At 33.7% G+C, this 20,439-nt stretch overlaps 1 long non-coding RNA gene across 1 annotated transcript; it reads right to left on the bottom strand.

The window, feature by feature from the left end:
* Positions 1-4,991: 4,991 nt before the first annotated feature.
* On the bottom strand, positions 4,992-5,893 carry LOC136776865 (uncharacterized). Its single transcript, XR_010823171.1, has 3 exons — positions 5,699-5,893; positions 5,462-5,620; positions 4,992-5,045 (listed from the first exon to the last, which is right to left on the bottom strand). It is a non-coding gene; the product is annotated as an uncharacterized lncRNA (long non-coding RNA).
* Between the last annotated feature and the right edge of the window lie 14,546 nt (positions 5,894-20,439).

Raw genomic sequence — 20,439 nt, 5'->3', positions numbered from 1 at the left:
CCGATGAATATATTCATATTGAAATTTGTTATGAAGAAAAGGAAGATTACATAGGATATTCTGGTGTATCAGTGTTAAGAGAATAATTGTAAATTGCATAACTTTAAATGTTAGCAAAAAAACTATAATGTAGGTACTGTAGCCACTTTATAAACTGCTATGCGTTGAATTGTTATGAAGGTAAGATTAGATTTAATAAATTACTATATAAGGGCTGGTAACAAGTCATGGACTCTATTATTCATTAAGAAAAACTACCAAACATTTCATTTTCTTAAAACAACAATTTAACTAAGGATAATCCTTTGCAGGCACCGTAAGTTATTGTGGTTATACTGGTAGAGCGAACACAATTCAATTGGAGCTCTGCAAATAAAGCAAAAACGATATAGGTTAATAAATCAGTTTTGAGACGATCATCATTGGTAAGACCAAATATGTATTTTTACCTTTAGTTTTTAGCACATTTTCTATTTTCTTAATTGTTTTCCTGTGTTTAAGGATTGAAATATTAAGGAAATTTTTACAGTTGTTCAATCTTTCCAAAAAATACCTTGACTGCCAAAATCAATGGTGAAAGTGGAGTGAAAGGACAATTAGAGCAAGGGCTATAGGTTTGATAATGGTGATAAGAAGAGAAACGAAAAATGAAATAATTCATGTAGTGAATATACTGGATTAATGAGATGAACGATACTTTGGAAAAAAGAAAGGAAACAACAAAGAGAGTTAACAAAGAATTGAAAAACAAAAGTCGAAAATTTATAAATTTAAAAGAAGTAAGAATATAGAAATAGAGTAGAGAATGGAGTGGGTATAAAACGGAGAAAGGATTATTTATTATAATAAGAAAAAACAAAATAATAAAGGAAAGAATAGAAAATATAGTTATAAATTAATCAGAATAAATATAGAAGAAAAGAGTAGGAAGCAGAAAACGTAAAGCAAACTATTTGTTAAATTAATAAGGTGACTGTAGTAATCATGACAAATTTTATATATTATATGGATTTAACAGGGGTTTTCGACTCATGATTTGTTTTAAAGAATTCATGGATTTGTATGAAGGTGATTTAGAAAAATTTGTGGATATATAATTATAGGTTTGTTCTCCTTTTCGCTGCAGTATCGAACTGGTGCAATTAGTTGAAATAAGACAAACATTTTTTCTCTCTCTAAGTTATTGCACCAGTAGAGCAATGCAGAAAAAAAGAACAGACCTTTTGTGATGGAAGGAACTGTGGGATATTTTACGTGGAGCCGGAGAGCAAAATGAGAAGGAAAGGTGAAAAGGAGAGATTATTTTCCACAGAAGGATACAATGCTTTATGTACTAGATAATTTATTCAGTACAACGTTTGTAAACTATTTTTTTAATTCTCATGTTTGCAATTGAATTGTGGAATTTTTTCAGTTATATGAATTTTGAATGAGTCATATTTAAATTCTAATATTTGTACAATATTAATTTGTCGTGATATGAATTTATATTATGTTTCAAATTTTACTATTATCGAAAGAAATGTAAATTAATAAATTGACCGCGCTTTTACTATTAAAATGAAGGATGAAAAACAATGAAACGTCTTGTCATTTAACCGTACTTAATAATCTGAATTTTCCTTTTGACATGATGGATAAAGATAAAAGAAAAATGCCCAGGATGTTATATCCCGATGGATATATTTATTATAAAAAACATCACTACAAGAAAAATGACGGCAATATTGTAACGTAAATAATAATTACATTTATTTAAATATTAATGCTTCAGATGATTACATAATTGCAACATAAATTCTTCTTTACTTTAAATTGGTTATTTAATTAATGAAATTTAACTGGTTCATGTGTACTTACATACATTTACAAATACATACATTTTTAGATACTTAAGATGTGAAAATAAAAGTTGCAGTGCAACAGCGCTAATAATTAATAGTAACTTTCAAAACAAGAAATCTCATAATCATGAAAAGCCGGCTAATTATCAAGATATATCTAAATTTAGATACGCAATATTGAAAGCAACAAAAAGGGGACTTGGAACACCGAAAAATATCTATGATTCTATAGCTATAAAGTAATTATTAATTATCTACTCCATTCCTTTTTTAATTTACATTCTATTTTAATGCAGATATCCATCTTCGGCAGAAAATATGCCATATAAAAAAATTAGTAGAACAATGCATAATTGGCGAAGTCACAAAACTATAAAAAATCCGAAAATATTACGAAATATCGAGGACTATTTTAGCATTGGGGAACGGCAAAATCTCTTACAATTTAAGACCCACCCAGGCAAAAGCCATAAGATTCGTATTTATCAATACCAACATAATGATAATAGTATGTCGGTAATTTTTACGGACAACATATTAATAAAAAAATTGACAAGTTGCACAGTTTTTTGCATGGATGCAACGTTTGATTGTAAGCCGAAGATAAAAGATTGTAAACAGTTATTAACAATCATGGCTAAATATAAAGAGAAGGTATTTCCAAATTATTATTATATTGTTCTTAATATATGTATGTGAATTTAAAATTAATTGTTACATACTCCCCACTCTATCTTTTCTAAATAGGCTAAGACTTAAACAATATTTTTCACATTTTTTATACTATATTAAATGTTTCATTAACATATTGCTAAATAAGGTCTCTATAATGTTGATGCGTTTCCTAAAAATACCAGGTCTCCACTAAATTTTTGAACCTATGTAAGTATAATCCAAGAATAATGAAGTTCATGACTTATTTTTATTGATTTGATTAAAACTCTGTAACAGATGGCGAATTTGGTAAACCTTAAGTAGAGCAGGATGTTCATGACCAGGTCACATTGAAATTTTTGACAAGGAAGCTGTATGCTTATTGCATATCCATTAGCTTCTTACAGAATTAAGCTTTTCAAAATACTACGCGAATATACTATTAAAACGAAACATTTATGAAATTTCTGTATTTGAAATTGTAAAGAATTTTGGTTTTGTTTAAAAAAAAATAACGCTATAACTTTTTACATATACATACACTGCATTGCTTTTATCTCTATTCTCAAATCCAAATATTCCATAAACGACTTGATTAATCAGTATATTTATGTAGTGTTTTGGAAATCTCTTAACAAAAACTGAAAGTATATGTGTTAAAAATTGTATCTTTTTACTAAAAAATCTCAAGGTGATCTTACCATAATTTCCAGTCGACATTCAACCAATATAATAATCTGATAGATTTTAATTGGAAAATATAAAAATATGTCCTCAGCAGAATTTTTCTAAGCTGCTTACTTTCATAAATGTTTTTCGTTCCAATCTTTTTGGAACGCGATACATATACAACATATCTGTTTAAACAATTCTACGATTCATTTATAGTTTGTACCATTTTTATGGATCTTGATGCCCAATAAAAAGCAGTTTACATATATACAAATTTTTGAATTTGCACGCAATAAAATTATGAAAAACATGGAACCGTTACAATGCTTGTGTGATTATGAAATTGGGCTGCATAATGCTATTAAAATAGTTTTTACTAATTGTCATATAACAGGATGTTATTTTCATTATGTACATGTAAGAATTATACATCTATTCCTTTTCTTACAATTTTATTTTAATTTTTTTACTGAAATGAAGCATTTTAATTACCTATAAATGGCTATAAACAGTTATTTGATTTAATAATATTTTTCTTTTCCATGATAATAGAGTCTAAACAAAAATGCTAAAAAAAGACAGGTTTTTCAAAACCTTGAATCCCAATCAATTGAAATAAACGTCAAAGGAATTATATTATTTATAAGGCTGTGTAATTTACCTATTTACCTTCTAATAATATTTGTGAAGTGTTTCAGCAAATAATCAATGAAACTAAAGAAGATATCATTCTTTACGATATATTTAAGAGCTTTTTTACATATTTTAAAAAGTTTTGGTTGAAAAGAATCAGCCCTAACATTCTATCAATATACAGAATTATCGATAACTCTAATAACTGCCAGGAGAGATATCATAAAACATTGTCTGAAAAGATTGGTTCCAAACCCCTAATTCATAATTTCGTCCGTAAGTGAAAACTGGGAAAACATATATCTCCAAAATGCGTTTATACTATATTACAAATACGCATTAAAACTATCATATATTCTTTATAAATTTTATAAATTTACGTTTCAGTTAAGTTAATTAAAATAATTAAGATATACCACATAGAAATAGCACAATTAGATAAAGGATTTGGCAAAAATGTTGTACACCATCGACCAAATTATCAATTTTTCCAAGATTAGCTTACAGATGAAACAGAAGGTGGATGGGCCATGTTGAATGAAGGCGTTAATAGTAACTGTAATCAAGAAAGATTGAACAACTGTAAAAAATTCCTTAATATTTCAATCCTTAAACACAGGAAAACAATTAAGAAAATAGAAAATGTGCTAAAAACTAAAGGTAAAAATACATATTTGGTCTTACCAATGATGATCGTCTCAAAACTGATTTATTAACCTATATCGTTTTTGCTTTATTTGCAGAGCTCCAATTGAATTGTGTTCGCTCTACCAGTATAACCACAATAACTTACGGTGCCTGCAAAGGATTATCCTTAGTTAAATTGTTGTTTTAAGAAAATGAAATGTTTGGTAGTTTTTCTTAATGAATAATAGAGTCCATGACTTGTTACCAGCCCTTATATAGTAATTTATTAAATCTAATCTTACCTTCATAACAATTCAACGCATAGCAGTTTATAAAGTGGCTACAGTACCTACATTATAGTTTTTTTGCTAACATTTAAAGTTATGCAATTTACAATTATTCTCTTAACACTGATACACCAGAATATCCTATGTAATCTTCCTTTTCTTCATAACAAATTTCAATATGAATATATTCATCGGTGATATTTCCAGAACAGTTGGCTTTCGATTACATTTCAATTAACTCATATATTTTGGATGTCATGTAGGAAACTAGATATTTGCTTCTGATCATTTGTCAGTTTGTTTTACTGATCAAATCACAAATGTAGACCTGTAACATTATTATTGCCAGTAAGAAAAATAATGATGTTTATTGATCTTTAGTTGAAATGAATAGAATTTATTAGCATATTAAATTATGTGAAGTCCGAGTACGCTATTAATATCATAAATAAAACATTTTTACAAATAGGTGCACATTGCTTTGCAAATCAAACCACAACCATTTACAATGTGAATGATATGCATCCCGCTGAGGTCCACCCTGCTAGGTAAACTGTCACCTATTGGTACTCTTTTTGTAAAGTTTACTAAAATAGAAAAATTTTTACCGCTTTGGTTTTGACTTGTTAAGTAGGAAAAACAGAACATTTTTTTTCTTCTATTTAACAAGTGAAACACAGGACCTTACACGTTATCCTGCTTCAGAAAATTTTATTGAAAAAATTTTAATGGGTGATAGCTTACTCAAGTGATCCCTAAGCAGGATATATTGGGCAGATTTAGACAACAATTAATTTGCTAATTTGGACATGCCACTTTAGGCCTGTTGTAAGGTTTGATACCTTAATTATTAAGAAAACATTATTTAGCATTAAAAAGCATCTCCTTGGGTTTACTATTACTCTGTGAACATTGTATTAAGACTTTATTAGTTTTTACTATGAGCGATAGTGTTTACTCATTTTATTTATAAATACAAACATCATATTTAAAAATAGCTTGCCGTGGGTCAGAGCTCATTCAAAATATACTTGACAAAACAGAAATTCTTTAATAAATTCACATTCGCCTTATTCATACCTTTCAGTTTCCTTTACAATTTTTCCTGAAACGTAAAGTATTCACAAAGCATCATATTCTCATATGTATATAATTTTATAAATGAAAAGAAGTTACTTATCTAAAAATGTTGATGATTCTTATAGTCTTTTAAATTTGGGGGGGGGGGGGGGGGGGGGGTAATATTTACTCTTTTACCAACATTTCAATCACTTGTAACCTCTATCTCTATCTGAGTTGTCACAATGCAAAAACACTATAGAACTGACCCACGTATTTTTCATGCACAACTGTACAGTATGAACGACTTCCGGTTCAATTTACACAAATTTCACCATTTTCATATAACTCTATAGACAAGGCTAATACTCGTTCAAATTTTTTGGGGCAAATTGCATACTACCGAGTGGTTATATTCTCAAATGATGTTCAACTTCAAGGGTATACTCAGTTTTGTGATGAGAATATGCAGTTAAAACAGTTTTTCAATCGTTTTTACATCCTAGACACTTTACGCATACTTCTTCCTAGGAATAGGAGACACTGCCATCCATATTTTCCATATAATGGGTCAAGGACACTTTTTGAAGCACAAACTATCAAATGACTTCATTTTGTAATTTCAAGCTGCTAGGGCTAAACGGTTTCTGTGTTTTCCATGTTAAAGAAACAAATATGACATTAAGCCAAAAACAAAATGACATTTTGAATTGCAGCAATTTGATAAAGGTGGTTTGCTGGATCTACATAACAAACCATAACAGCCGTATCTCTTAAGACTGCTGCTAGTTTGAAGTCACCTGAAGAGAATTTAATGTACCAATATCATCATTGAGTTCACTTGTATTCAATGACGTGTCTACCATTCCTTTTTGTAGTTATGAATTATCTACAAAATAGCATAATCCAATATTACTTGAATCATAAAAAATTTCAAGGCTGCAGAAAACATTTTATAAAAACACTTACTGAGTCTCTTTTCATCAAATTTTTGAAGATTACCTGAGTCTAAATAATGTTTTATGTACATTGATGTTTCTGCATCTTTACAGATCAGCAGAGCGAAGGATACACTCAACTGGTGGTAACTTAATACATGAGGGTAAACACATCTCTGGTATATCCATTGCAATCCTTAAATCTGATGATTTGTCATCCCAGCCATTATGTGTTTGCTAAGAAGTACCTAATCCGCTTGCCAATAAATTTTTCTTTGCGTGTATATACTCTTGAAATTGACTTTGCACACCATCCAAATTTAACCAAAGTATCTGTAAAAAATGATATTATTCACAAAGCATCGCGTTCCAATGCATTTTATACATGAAGATTAATTTTTACTTATCTGAAACAGATTTGAACATAACCATCCAGCTGACCTGCCAAAATTTGTGTTTACATAAACATTGCTTTTACTACTTAGGCTGTGTTCGTTTTTGTACTGCCAGTATCGGCAGTATAACAGGTAACGTTCGTTTATACATTGCAGTGCACTTTTACGGTACTGTCAAGTTTTTATGACGTAATGATTTTAATGTCATTTCCTACTGCGGGTACTGCAGCCAATGAGAACCGCTTAGTCGCAGATATTCAACATTTGAAAACTTTAATGTTTTTATAACTTTTTATGTTACTTCCTACTGCGAATACTGTGCCTGAAAAGGTAGTGTAGCTGCTGCAGTACAGCAGACGACACCAGCCAAAACACGAGTAAAGGGCATTACATACAATACACGGCAATATACGCAAATAAATGCCATCAACGCAGACCTTCTTATTAATGTGTATGTTGCCACTCATTTTGATTTCTAGTTGTAGGCTACTCCAGTCAAATTAAGGTTAAAATGCTCAAATATATATGTATAAAAATACTTAAGTTTAGGTTTCTTTATTTTTTGTTTAACGGGATCCCTCACGCGTGCTTTACGACAGTACAAGTCAGTAGTGGTAGCTAGGGGGATCCTGTGACACGGGGTGAGGGGAGTGCGGGTGTGCGGGGGGAAGTGTCTTGGGTTTTCCTGTGACACGGTGGTGAGGGGAGTGCGGGTGTGCGGGGGAAGTGTCTTGGGTTCCTGTGACACGGTGGTGAGGGGAGTGCGGGTGTGCGGGGGGAAGTGTCTTCTTAAGAGCTAGGGTTTATTGGGTGATGAGGAGGGTGCGGGTGTGCGGAGGAAATGCTTTGGCTATGGGGAGTGAGAGAGAGAGAGAGAGATCCCTCTCACCCTCTCTTTCTCTCTTAGAGTCTCTCACCCCTCTCCCATCAGCCTAGGGCCCGGATGGTTAATTATCCTACGGGTCCACTAGTTCTCTAAGGCTTACCCCCTCTCCCATGTCACTAGGGTCCGGATGGTTAGTTATCCTACGGGTCCACTAGTTCCCTAAGGGTTACCCCTCTCCCATCACCCTAGGGCCCAGATGGTTAGTTATCCTGACAGTTACCCAGAGAACTTTTTTTTGTATTTTAGTTGGTGGAGGAAAAAGTTTCTTTTTTCTCCACTAGGTAGCGATCACGAAAATTACTGGGGCAGCTACACCGCTAGGGGTCCTAAGCATCTTACGGACTGCCATTTTTGATTTCTTAGTCCTGCCCTCGGAGGGTCTTTTCTCCCTCCACATACTTATCCTAGACCTTCCCACTATTTTCCTACTATGGACCCGCCATTTAACTTGATTTCACATTTAACCATTTTTCTTCCCTCTCAATCTACCTCTACACCATTGAAGGGTCTTTTTCCCTCCACATACCCATTCTATTCCCTCCTACTATTTTCCTCCTTGGGTCCTTCTTTTAATTTCACATTATACCTGTTTTGAACCTTGGGTACAGATTCCTTTTTTCTTATACAAGCTGTCGATAAATATAAAGTGAAAAAATATGCAGTATCAAGTGATTATTAATTTAGCGTATAGACAGAATTCTCCAGTAATTCATATAATTACAAGAATAATAGATGAAATTATGCAAAATTTATCACAAGCGGTAAATGAAGAAACAATCGAGACGCATGGAATGGAGTATGAAAATAGTAAGTTATTATGAATGAGATTGCATCATACATTTTTCTAAAATCTGATGATTTTTTACAGTAACACGCTGTATACAACTGTTGATGAGAGGTATCAGAATGATTGAGATAGAGGCAGGGATAATTCCGCAGGAAGAGGAGGAGGAGCAGGAGGAGGAGGAGGATGAGGAGGAGACAACGATGGAGGTAGCAAGGGCAGAAGAATAGCTTGATATTTTAAAATATTATATGTTAAAACTCTTTTTAGTTATATATATATATATATATATATATTGAATAAAAGTATTATATGTTAAATCTTTTGAATATTGAATAAAAATTACTGTAAGCATATTATAAATGAATAGATTATTCATTACATCTTCCTGTAAGCATGCTCTACATGTTACATAGTTAACAGACATTATTTTTCCTTTTGCGAAACAATGGGGAGTGAAATTCTAGGGACCACCCAATGTTCCTCCTATGAGCTTTCCCAGGGCTCTCTAAAACTGACCCGATACCTTCTGTCCATATTTTACCCTCTCAACCAGTCTCTAGCTATTTTTTTTCGAGACTTTTCTCACAAACAGGTCAGATAAATGAGCCCACGTGCTAAACAGAGTCACAGTTGTGAAGTAAGATTGTCAAGAAGCCATTGATGCGCTCGATACTTTCTGACCATATTTTACCCTCTAAACCAGCCTCTAGCTATTTTTTCGTGACTTTTCCTCCCTCAAGCAGACCAGACAAATCATTCAGCCTCTAGCTATTTTTTTCTCAAGACTTTTCTCACAAGCAGAGCAGACAAATGATCCCACGTGCTAAACAGAGTCACAGTGTGACGTAAGATTGTCGAAAAGCAATTGATGCGCTCGTAAATTTTAAGCTGCACTCAGGATATGTCCTTAAGATGCTAGTATTCCCAACCCAAGTAATAATGGACGTATATTTCACGACTCGTTTCTAAATAATGAAAAGTTTATATTTTAAACTGTCATTACTTTATCTGAGGAACGTGACTATCTGCACCATCTAGTACGTGTTATGACACGTTTGAATTAAATATATTTGTTTTAGATGACGGTTATTTGATCTGAAGAACGTGTATCTCACGACTTGCTTTTAAACAATGAAAAGTTTATATTCTAGACTGATGTCACTTTATATAAGGAACGTGTATATAATTAAATGGATTTATTTATTTTAATTAACAACTACTTGATCTAAAGAATACATGTATCAACAGGTTTAAAATAATGAATTCTCTTTGAAATCTACAATCATGAGTGAGTAACCCATCAAAAATGTCGTTCGCCTGCAACAGTCCCTCCACTCTCAATTTCCAATAAGCGTGTATATCTTATCCCTTCCTACGATATTATTCAAAGCCACCCAAGTTTCGTTTGCCTGCAACACTTCCCCTACTCTCAATTTCCAAGTGTGTATATCTTATTCCCTCCTAGGATATTATTCAAAGTCACCCACGCTAGCAATTAGGAAATTTCATTCAGTCTCGATTAGAAGCGTGAAGCAGTCGAAAGTTCAAGTCTGTAACGCTGCAGTCATAATATTTTATTGTGGTGTAATAGCAGTATTGAAGCTTCAAGCAGTACAAAGTACCAGTTTCACGTTGCAGATAGAATATTTTTTTATTGTCACGTAATTGTCGTAGATAATCTTTAGAAGGTAAGAATTATTTTTTCTTTTTTACGTTATTCTCTATTCTTAATATTATTTTATTATTATAGAAATGGATTTAACTAAGATTAATGAACTCGCAACTGTAGAACCAAAAACTTTTATAAAACTGAATACTTTGGAGATTGGGGGGTCATACCGAATAACTGAATTATCGAAAATTAAAACCAAATATGGGGAGAGAATAATAGCAAAGCTGCTTACGAAGGAATGGTTCTTCTTGCCTGCGAGGATGATGGCATTACTGGAAAAACCAGAACAATTCAAGAATTTTCAAGATGCAGCTTCAAATCAAATATTAACATTCACGTATCATGGTGGAAATTACAATAATATGACATTTGCAATTGTTAGTCAAATTTCAAAAGATTAATTTAGAAAACATTTGTAAGGAATAATTTAAACACAAATAAATGATTATTATATCTTATTTATTATTTTTTTCCTTCATTATAATGATAAGCTTAACTATAGTCTATTAGCGATTAACATACATTTCTAACTATTAGCGATTAACTTACATAACTAACTATTAACGATTAACTTACATTTCTAACAATACTTGTAAGCGGGTTATATTCAACAATTTTATCATGTATAATTAAACAATACGCAGTAGTATTACTTGCAATATTTTTAGAACAATCGATCTCTATTTTAACGTCAACTGTGCCAGATTTAATAGATTCGTTTTGATGCGAACAATCAATGACAAAGAGAGGGCCATATTCTAAGAAATTGTTGTAATCAAGCATTGGTTTCGACGGTTTTTCTCCAGCATAATAGGATTGGATAAATTTAACATACATATCATATAGTACAGAAAATCGTGATTTTTCAGTATCAGTATCAAGTCGATCATACGGATAAAATTCAGAATTAAGATAGACTTTAATATCACGAACAAAACTATCATCGAAGTCAAGCACCTTCATATGCTGCGTATTCTTCTTATTTGTTCTAAATGCTAGAATAACGTATCGAGGCTTCTCCAATTGTGTTGCAGCTTTTACAGCCCACGTATGCCTCTGTGTTTCTGGTAGAAGCGGGTATTCGTAGAGTTCCCAGGATCGAAAAGCCATGGTGAGGCTTTTGTTTTGGTCGATAATACGTAGAAATTGAAGTTTTGTGTATTCATTCAATGATATATGAGGAATTCTCCATTGCACTTTTTGAACATCAATTTTGGAGTCGGTGATTTTCGTTGAAGAATATATCGAATTCGTATCATTACGTGCTCGAATGAGAACGAGCTCATGACGTGCATTTATTATGACTCTTCTATAGTCTTCACAAAAACCCAACAGCATTTTCAGTGGTACGCAAAAATTAAAATATTTCGTAGGCTTATAATCTGATAGAAACCATCCTGAATGGTGTAGACTCGTACTCTCCTCCCCAGTCAGAGAAATGAGATTCTTCATGGAACTAGTAATACCCACATTCTTACTGCGGTCAATCTCAATACCATTCAATTCATAGCGAATTTCATCGAACAAGAATGCCATGGAATTGCAGTCAAGTCCCACTGTATCTTGAACTGTTGCACCCTGAGCACGAGTGCCCTCGATTAATTTTCCCTCTATGTATAGGTAACTCTCACATGGTAGAAGAATTAAATCTTGCTGTTGTATTGGAATTCGAATTTCGTCACTATTTCCCAATGATGCATTTGCATACGGATTGTAAGCATGTATTTCCATTTTAGTAATGCGATTGTCGTACACAGGTTGTGCGGTTACGTCCAACAGGTCCATTTTTATTTCTGACCTTGAAACCCAGTGATTGAAGAAAGGTTATATTTTTTCTTGTTAGCGGTCTTCTAACGTAATCCCCACCCAATGTATCTGCTCCTGCAGCAACTGTTGGACTGATGATAGGCTCATCTGGTATCGGTGATTTATAAGTATTCTTGTAAATTAGCATTTTCTAATGTGTAATCGAATTGTAATTTCTTCCCCACCGAAATTTACTAGACGGTTTTCCTGATCGAGAATGCGCAAAGTAAGACGGTCAATTACTTTCACAATGACTGGCAAGTAAATGACGTTTTTCGGTGTTTCCGAGATTTTATAGCCTGGTGGCACGCTTGGAAAAAATTCATGTATAACATGTTGAGGTTTGCCGTTTGTATATGCACCAGCAGTAATATTACATTCAATTCGTAAAATATTCACCCTTATAATGTTTACGGGCTGGTCTGATTCGGCTAGAGTGTTCGGCTGAATAATTCGATCTGACGAAAAACCCAATAAAGAGCCTATATTATTAGGTTTTGTAAAATCGATCAGATATTTACACTTTATTTCACTTTTCAACGTATTATTATTAGCACGTAGAATAATGACATCTTCATTATCCGCCTCATGCATCAATGTACGCAAAAGATCATTTATAGCACTCAATTCATAACAACCTGTAGGTATAGTCAGATCTTCAGTATCGTAGTAAAACTTATTGTTCGACTCATCAACATTAGCGATTGAATTGAAGCTCTGAAAGTCTACGAGACCAAGTTCATATTGCTCCTCCCGAAGATTGATCGGTGGGAAAAAATCTGCCTCTAATATGGACTCGCGGTCAGACAGCGTAACCGTTAAAGACATTGTTCACGTAGAAACTTGACACACAACTGACCGCATATGCTTGTATCATACGATTGATATTGATCGTGGTTGTAGTAGATTATAGCAGAAGGACCAAAATAATCTAAAAGTTCAATTGGAGGTTTCAAATTTCCAAAGGAGTCGAAATACTTTACGTAATTATTACGTTTAACGTAGGCAACCCAATGTGTACCAGAACCTTTATCTTCATCAAGATTCACGATTGCACACTCATTGCATAGTACGGTTTGCGGTAGAGATGTGCGCATAAAAACTCCTCGAAAATGTGGTATATCCTGACATGCATGTAATAATTGAATATTACTAGTAGCTCCAGATTTCGGGAGGTTGCTTATTTTTTTTTTTTTGCGAGGTTTTTTTCCTCCTTTTCAAACCCTCTCCCCTTCGTCCGTAAGGGGTTAGGTATAAACCATGTCCACGCCTGCCTTCTATTACACGATTGTGACGCTGTATCTCTTCCAATTGTCTCTTGGATGCTTTCGCATCGTTTACAGCTTTTGTTATACCTGCTGCGCCCCCAGCTAATGCGCCCACTGCACTCAACAGTGGGAGCAGAGGTAATAAACCCCCCCGTTTTTTTTTTTGAGTAAATTGCTTTTTCCTCAATAAACCTCCTCGTTTCTTCGGTATACGAATTTTTCTTTTCTTCATGCTTCTTCCATGCACTTGTAGGCCTAAGCCAAGTTTTCGTTTTACATTCATGGATGCCCAGACTGCTGCTGCAGCTGCTCGTTCACGTAAAGATGAGTCACTAGCAGTGATACGTTTTCGTGCACGCTGTGCAAGAACTTTATCAGCCTGGTGACGTGGTGGCAGATCCTTATATATTGAATATGCGATATCGTGTTCACGACAGGCTTCGTCTAGAGGATTTATACCAGGATCACCACGTGCTAACCGTTCTCGAAGTCGAGTACCTGGTCCGCAATAATTGTAGCCAGGTATGTGTACTTCGAACGGTAATTTATTCAGTATTTTATTGAAAAAAGTTCCACAACCGTAGCTTACCATGTGGAACTTTCTTTCTGTTTCTCACACAGAGTTTGCTGACAAGCCCAGCAATCTTTTATTGAAGGGAGCGGTCCATCAATGTGATCTGTATTAGGTAGATTATGATGTTTAAAACACCAGCGATATTGTTGTACTTCAGGATCTGCACGAATATGTTCAGGCAATTTATTCCAAACCTCTTGAATACTACGCGGAAAGTACTTTAAAAGTAAAATTTTCGGTATGTATTCAAACTGCTCAGCGGTTAATACCTCCAAACTTGACACATCTAACACTAATAACGGCATGATGAGAACTGATCAAACAATTCATTTCATTCCTATAAATAGGTTGTATGACCACAGAGTTTTCAGTCATGGACTTCGTAAAGCAGCCGCTCGGTATTCGTGTTTCTAATATAGATTACCGAACAACCGATAAATGCATGAGACGTCACGGACCTCTACTCCCATCAACCATACGCTGTATAGTTTGTGGCCCTTCAAATTGTGGAAAAACAAATGTATTGCTGAGCCTTATAGAAAGCCCTCAGGGTGTGAGATTTGAAAACCTATACGTTTATTCAAAATCGTTGCAGCAACCAAAATATCGATACATGGAGCGACTATTATCGGACAATGAAGAAATTAGTTATTTCCAATTTTCTAATAATAGTGAGGTTATAAAAGTAGCTGAAGCACTACCAAATTCAATTTTCATATTTGATGATGTTGCAACCGATAAGCAAGACAATATAAGAGACTACTTCTCCATGGGTAGACATTCTAAGATTGATTGCTTTTATCTTTGTCAGACTTATGCAAGGATACCAAAACATCTAATACGTGATAATGCAAATTTTTTAATTATTTTTAAACAAGATGGAACTAACCTAAAACATATATATAACGAACATGTAAATACAGATATGGCGTTTGAAAAATTTTATGAATTGTGTTCAAATTGTTGGAAGCGTGATTATGGATTTTTAGTAATTGATAAAGACAGTGCAATGCAAAATGGACGATATCGAAAGGGTTTCAATAAATATGCTGTGATTAAAGAGTGATGTTAATGGTCAAAAATGTTAGTTTAACCTTGAACGTTGAACAAGTCTATATATTGAATAGAGAATAGCTTTACAAAATGAAGGAGAAAAAGCTTCTAAAGAAGATTGCTGAGGCAAGTGAAGTAATTCGTCAAAAATATCGCGCACTCAAATCAGACAGAGTAATGATGGAAGACAGTTTAAATGAAACTTTTAAACCAATAGTTGAACCATTAAAGAAGCTCACCGAAAATAATCAAGCAATTTTCGTTGCACCGAAACATGAGATGAAAATGGAACCTATAAAGAGATCTCTCTCACACGAGGAATCTTTCATAATTCCGATGAAACGAAGAAAGTCTTATCTCACATCGACTCCACAGCGGAAAGATTTCATACGCAGCTCCAGAATTAACGTTCAAGGTCATTCATCGGATGATGAGCAGGAATATCCACAGTCGCACGAAACACAGTACCTTTCTCTGGAAGATGATGAAGAGGAGGAGGAGGAGGAGGGGGAGGGGGAGGAGGAGGAGGAGAAGGTGAAGAAGAATAATGAATATGGCACGCAAGATTTAGCGAGACAAATAGAATTACCTGTGCATACATCCATCGAGGATGTAAAAGATGCTAATCGAAGTACGATAAAGTCTGGTTCAATTGCATCCAAATATATAGAATTGTTGACGAATAATGCTAAGGATAAAATTGACAGTAATTTTGGAGTTAAGTTAGATAAAGTGACGAATAAAATGTGGCTTGCGAAATGTGCTTTTAATGTTGATGATTACAGTAATTTTATTATTATCGATAAGGAGTATTATCCTGGCACGAAAGGTCTATTTGAATTGATCTTCATGAAAGAACCTGAAGATTATACTAAAGATGATTTAGACACATATAAAAGTATTCTTTCTCAAACTAATGTGCACAGAGCAGATAACATTAGTACAGGAAAGCTTCGTGGGAATAAGGGACATAAATGGAAGAAAATAATTAGTGAATTATTTCCACCGAAGACAAAACTTGTACAAGGCAAGGGATATATGCGTGTTAATAATAATCCCGTGAGCTATGTACATTGGAACGATCCAAACGAACTGGTCGAGCGATTAAAACTATTAATTGCATCATCTGCTGCTGGTCATACGAATCACCATAATGAGATACAGTCAATAATTGAGGAGCTCCATGAAGAAGGTATCATCTTATAAAAGAGATTGCAGTTTCAAGATTTTCTCAGTTCAACGTACTACTTCACTATGACAATAAATAAATTTGGAGCTGGTTTCAATACTGGTAAAGTGAGAAATTATTTTCACAAAATTGATGATGATACGTTAAAGTTTGATAAATATAAGAATGCATTTAATGCCAAGAAGAAAATAATTTCAAACTTGGGATCTGATGTTACTGATGAGACAAGTGCGGTGAATATCAGTGTTCTGATGAGTAATTTGACACCACTGCGTGATAGCTTTACAAAAGAAATGAATGAATATAGTGTAAAGCTGAATGAATATGCATTAAAATGTGAAATTCTTGAGGAAAAAATGACAAATCTGTTGAAAAAACGTATCGACGAAATTGATGAAAGAATCGAAAAATTGAATGATAAAATCGATCATAATAGTTACAAATTGGCAGGATCTAAATAAGAGAAGAAAGCGTTATTCTATATAAAAGAGATTGCAGTTTCAAGATTTTCTCAGTTCCACGTACTACTTCACTATGACAATAAATAAATTTGGAGCTGGTTTCAATACCGGTAAAGTGAGAAATTATTTCCACAAAATTGATAATGATACGTTAAAGTTTGATAAACAAAAGAATGCATTTAATGCCAAGAAGAAAATAATTTCAAACTTAGAATGTGATGTTACGGATGAGACAAGTGCGGTGAATATGGCTGCTCTGTTACGTAATTCGATGACTGTACGTGATAGCTTAATGAGAGAATTGTTTGAATACAGTGAGAAGCTAACTCACTATTACCTAAAATGTAACATTCTTGAGGAAAAATTTACAACTCTAATGAAAAAAATCGATGAAATTGATGAAATTGGTATAAGAATCGATAAATTGGTTGATAAAGTCGATCATAATGATTATAAATTGGATCGAAAAGACAAGGAATTACGAAATGATATGATTGTTGGATTGAAAATTGTTGTAGAATATTTCTCTAATCAGCTGGCAAAAAAAGATTTTGCAAATGAGAAGAATAGAGAAGACGATATAAATTATGCCTTGAAGAAACTTATACTACCGCCAGTGCTTGATGACCTGCTGTAAACATAACACGTAGTGGAATAATTATGAGTAGTGAGGAGAAGAAGCAATTGGTAGAAGAGTTGCATGTGCCTGCCAGACGGAACTTTTTACGTAGACGGGTAATAATACGAGGCTTCGATGACCTCTGGCAAGCAGACCTGGTAGACATGAGAAACTATGCAGACGCAGGCTACCACTACATTCTCACAGTTATTGATGCATTGTCGAAATATGGCTGGGCAATAGCCCTGAAAACCAAGTCAGGCAAGGAAGTGACAGCTGCATTGCTGAAAATCCTGAAGAGTGGGAGATGTCCGAAAAATCTACAGACCGACGATGGCAAGGAATTTTATAATAGTGATTTCCAATCGCTTATGAAAAAGCATGGAATAAATCATTACTCAACATACAGTGTATTGAAAGCAACCATAGTCGAGCGTTGGAATCGAACGTTGAAGACAGAAATGTGGAAAGGATTTACGTTGAATGGAAATTACAAGTGGAGAGCTATGCTACAACAACTGGTTGACAAATACAATTCAAGAAAACATCGTACTATAGGAATGCGTCCAGCCGATGTGAAACCTGAACATGCTAATAAGCTCTTAGCAACAGTATTCAGTAATATAAAGATCGTTGGTCGTGCCAAGTTCAAAGTCGGTGATTTTGTACGAATCAGTAAATATAAGAATGTATTTGCAAAAGGCTACACACCAAATTGGACAACTGAAATATTTGAAATTATAAAAGTGCAGAAAACAAATCCTGTTACATATTTACTAAGGGATTCTAGTGGTACAGATATATATGGTGGATTCTACGAACATGAACTTTTAAAAACTGCTAATCCTAATGTATATCTAGTTGAGAAGGTATTACGTAAGAAGGGGGACAAAGTCTTTGTAAAGTGGTTAGGATTCAATAATACACATAATTCATGGATAAATAAAAACAATATTTTGTAACATACAATTTATTAATAAAGAAGCAATTATTTAATCTTCATTTAAATCTACTTCACTTAATTCTATTTCATTTATCCTATAATGACCCCATGGTAGAGTTGATACAGTACCTTGTACAATATAGCGCTTATCATCATGTGGACTGAGAGAAATTTTTTGCTGTACAATTGAATAAACATTATGCAATTTTGAACGAATTAAATTTTGATTATGGATATGAACAGTAAAATTTTGTAAGCAGTCTCTATAATCTTCAAACGTTATTTTTCTAGCGATAACGCAACTCTTAACGCCCTTAGCTTTTTTAAAAATTTTATCTTGTATTTTAAATGTATACATTTTCGATCTCAGCCCAATAAACTCAGTCATAATTCTCCCGTTATTCTCATCTTTCATCAAACCAGGCACTTTTTTATTTACTAGAGGTAAATTATACTGGTTATTAGGCGAATAATCACTAGTATCGAATCTTGAAAGATTTTCTCTCATGATCGTGTAAATGTCATCGCATTCGATACTGTATATCAAACTATCTGTATCGGTATACAATGCTCTACATTTACTACCAAACGTTGGAAGCATATATTCATAATGGAATTCGTATAAACATGTTTTTGAAATATCTAGAATACTCATACCTACATATATAGGTTTATCAAATTTCGCCGTTAATTTTTTTAATTCTACCGCAACCAAATTTTCGTTGAATATGGCGCTACTGTGAAAATTTGGTTGGGATATCAATGCTTCTGCTCCATATCTTCCTTCCCACTTACTAACTAGCCTCACATCAACTCTATTTCTTACATTTTCCATCGTCTTACCGAACACTGCATTGTTCATTAGTTTGAAAAGATTTTTCTCAAACTCATTTTTAGATGCAGCTCGCAAACGTGTGTTTAAGTCTATATATTTGTTTAGCCAGGCAGATTGCTGGAATCTTAATCCGCGATGGATACGTTTCAGTACCATTCCATGACGAATACATTGTTGTAAAGCCCGATAATGTATAACATAACGCTCCTTATTTTCGACAGTTGCAAGTAGCTTCTTCTGTCGTGCTCCGGGCGGAGCCTCACGTACCGGACAAAATGGCAAGTCAGAGTGATTATCATGAAGTACGCTTGGATACTCCAAGTCTACCTCTAAAATAAAACCCTCAGATGAATCTATAGGTATGCTAGAGATATCAAAGTTGTTAGTATCTTCAATCCAGCGAAATCCATGAGTAGGTAGAGCTTGACACATTGCCCATCCGTATAGATTATTTACATCATAGTACATTAAATATTTGCTTGGTTTTGTTGAGTCATAATCATTCATATACCGATTGTTTGCTTTTTCATAGCGGTGAGAGCACTGACTCAAACCACCACGTATTCCGCGTTCTACGAAAAGCAACATTTCAACATCAGTGAAAAGTTCCAATTTTATTCTAGTATATTTAAGCATTGCATCCCAAGTGAAGCCTGGGAGTGTAAAATAATGTGCAGGATCCAAATTATAATTTTCCATGCAGCTATCGCGAAAATTTTCAAAAACGTCTGTCAGTAATAATACGTCAGTTTTTAAATAGAGATCGCTGTACTCCCCAAGTGTTTGTATTTGAAAATTGATCCATACCTCCTTAGCATGATTATATGCCTCTTCACTAATATCACTGTCAGTTAATTTGTTATAGAATAACTTGCGAGGCGGTAAAGCATTTTCTTCCAGACGATTCAGATTATCTACGTAATCATAAGGAAAAATACCTTTTCTTGTTAGTAGATTAAATTGTTCCGTATTTAAATTCGAAAATTCTGACTCTAAGTTTTGCAATTGAGATCTCTCCAAGTATGAGCTCAATTTGTCTAAACTTGATGCAAGAAATTTAAATGAATCAATAAATCTGAGCTGAATATTATATTTCCGTATGTATTTTGTAAATGAAATATACTTTTCCTTATGTACAGGTAGCAGGTATACTGAACCCTCATACATGTTTGCGATCGCATTGAAGATGAAATGTGCATCGTAATTAGATAAATTATGAAAAATTACTGGAATAACG

This window comes from Prorops nasuta, unplaced genomic scaffold, assembly GCF_024137725.1.
Source record: "Prorops nasuta isolate Cenicafe-Biocafe unplaced genomic scaffold, Cenicafe_Pnas_1.2 PNAS00001, whole genome shotgun sequence".
Lineage (NCBI taxonomy): Eukaryota > Metazoa > Arthropoda > Insecta > Hymenoptera > Bethylidae > Prorops > Prorops nasuta.
The sequence above is the reverse complement of the archived record's forward strand: the minus strand, read 5'-3'. Positions and strand labels throughout refer to the sequence as shown.